Consider the following 2,750-nt stretch of genomic DNA (forward strand, 5'->3'; position numbering starts at 1 on the left):
CAATATGAGATTCTACATTGATTTAGAGGCGGGAAGGGAAAATCTCACTCTGACCCATAAATCCCTGTGCCAGGAAGATTGCTTTAGGGAATTTTCCGGGTTTCAAACGCTGCCTCTCATCTCCTTCTTGGCAGAATGATCAGTAACCCAGGCCGATGATGTGCTCAGAATTAGCGTGAGGCTATTGGGTTTCCTTCCACTTCCGTATTTGGGTTGGCGGATACCTATGTGCGTTGGTTAGTGACGCTGTATTCCAGACATTCCAATAACTTGCCTTAAAAACCAGGTTTTAGCTAAGTGAAAACCTGAAGTAATTGTTAACGCCCCACCTCTCGGGTTCTGAGGACACAGCCCAGCGAAGAGCGTCAAGGCTGCGTACCTGCTGGGAGACCCTCGAAGGACGATTTCGAGTGACCGGTTAAATGACAGCAGGTGCTTTAGTGTTAATGGCCTTAGTCAGTCTTCATAACCACCCCAAGAGAAGAGTAGTATTATCCTATTTTGAGTTAGGCATACACAACGCCTTTGTTATGCGGCTCCATTTCCCCCATCACTAAAGTCCTTTTCAGGTTTCTCATGATCTCAGCTTCTTGTTGGGAGAAACGTAAGGCTAAATGGGTAAAAAGAGAAGGGGGACAGGGGCGCCTGGGGGGCTCGGTCCGCTAAGCGTCTGGCTTCAGCTCAGGTCCTGATCTCACGGTTCATAGGTTCGAGCCCCACGTCGGGCTCTGTGCTGACGGCTCAGAGTCTGGAGCCTGCTTCGGATGCTGTGTCTCCCTCTCTCCCTCTACCCCTCCTCCGCTCACGCTGTCTCTTTCACTCTCTCGAAAATAAATAAACATAAAAAATAAAGAAGCAGAAGACAGGTTGAGATGGCTTGGTGAAAGGAAAGAAAATATCACCTCTGAAGGGAAAACCCAACACTAAATGCTAAAATGCTTATTACAGGTCAGGACGTGGGGCTCCCAGCACCTGCTCGAGGGAAGTGAGCAGCCCCCGAGACGGGCTCCTTTTGGAGAAGAGGCAGAACACACGAAGAAGGCACGGCGGCCACCGGGAACAGGGCAGCGAAGGACAGAAGGAAACCAGGTGGGGGTGAAGGAGTCTCACAAAAGGAACTAATGACAGACCCTCCACACCGTCCGTCTTCTCAGCACCACAGCCAGCACCGCCCATTAAGGAAACCGTGCAGAAGAGAAGAGACACACAAAAAAGTACGCTCTCGAACTGAAAATCGTTCCCATGAGATGAACAGGAATAGAAAATGCAGGTCGTATTCGTACAAAACTATCGTAGGAAAATTGACACTCTGAGTCAGCACATAAAAGCTGATGAAAATTCTCTGGAAAAAAAAATCAATCACGAGGCAGGAGGGCATTGTAACACAACAATTGAAACTGGATTAAATATACCCAAACACGCATTTGAAGATACAAGGAAAATACCCTAGATCAAACCCTTAAAAATAGAAGTGGAGCACACAACAAAAAGATATGACACAGGAGTTAAAGGGACTCAGGAAAGCAACAGTAGAGAATGACACAATCGTATAAGAAATGAAAGCTTAGTGACAAGAATAGAATAGATTTGACTCCAAATTTAAGAAAGGCCAATGAAGAAAATGTGAAGGAAAACAGCCAAGAGAATAAAGTTAAGATACAGTAGAAAAGAAGAAGAGTGACAGAGAAAATCACTGAACAGAGAAGTAAGAGGCAAGCTCGTGCATGTTCGGTTCAATTTTTCGGCGTGGCTGAGCCGTACTGCCCAGTTGCTTCATTAAACACCGATCCAGCTGTTGCTGCGAGGCTGGCATTTTTCAGATGCGCTTATCATCTACAATAAATTGACTTTAAGTGAAGGAGATGACTCTGAATAATGTGGGTGGGTCTCATCTAATCAGGTAAAGGCCCTACGAGCAAAACTGAGGTTTCCTGGAAAAGGAGAAATGCTGCCTCAAGAATACAGCATCTGCTTCTGCCTGAGTTTTCAGCATATTGGTCTGTTCTACAAACTTTGGACTTTCCAACCCCCCAATTGCATGAGCCAATTCCTTAAAAGAAACCTATGTATATCCTATGGGTTCCACTGGTTCCACTGAATTTATATTATATCATAGATTACATATAAATATAAGTACATGCTCAATCCTACTTCTAAAATCTTTCTTAATTGAGAAACACTAGAGCCATTCTTATTAAGTTTAGGAACAAGGCAAGACGTTCCACTATATCTGTTACTATTTAGCACTGTTCTAGAAACTTGGGGCAATGTAATTAACCCAGAGAAAACAATCAAAAGTGAAAAAACTGAAAACAAACAAACCAACAAACAAAAAACCTCTCTTTGCGGGTGACAGGATAGTACATGTTAGTATCCCTGGAAAATCCAAGAGTAACAATAAAACTAACTTAATCAAATCTTAGTAAATAAGGAGGACACACAATTAATAAATAGAAATTAATAGCCTTTGGGGCGCCTGGATGGCTCAGTCAGTTGAGCATACGACTCTTGACCTCAGCTCAGGTCATGATCCCAGGGTCATGAGATAGAGCCTCCAGTGAGGCTATTCTCTGAGCACTGAGTGTGGAACCTGCTTAGGATTCTCTCTCTCCCCCTCCCCCCTGCTCACACTCTCTGTCTTAAAAAAAAAAAAAAAATGGTGGAGGGGAATAGAGGTAAACTTAAACATAATTGTTTAATCCTGTCTTGGGGATAAAAACTGTATAATACACCAGACAGACCCAATGGGG

The 2,750-nt window shown here is 44.0% G+C and overlaps 1 long non-coding RNA gene across 1 annotated transcript; it reads left to right on the plus strand.

Annotated features, from left to right (window-relative positions):
- Positions 1 to 298: 298 nt before the first annotated feature.
- On the plus strand, positions 299 to 1,436 carry LOC123609854. The gene is made up of 2 exons (XR_006718002.1): positions 299 to 432; positions 949 to 1,436. It is a non-coding gene; the product is annotated as an uncharacterized LOC123609854 (long non-coding RNA).
- Positions 1,437 to 2,750: the final 1,314 nt, after the last annotated feature.

The sequence above is a fragment of the Leopardus geoffroyi genome, chromosome B2, assembly GCF_018350155.1.
Source record: "Leopardus geoffroyi isolate Oge1 chromosome B2, O.geoffroyi_Oge1_pat1.0, whole genome shotgun sequence".
Classification (NCBI taxonomy): Eukaryota; Metazoa; Chordata; class Mammalia; order Carnivora; family Felidae; genus Leopardus; species Leopardus geoffroyi.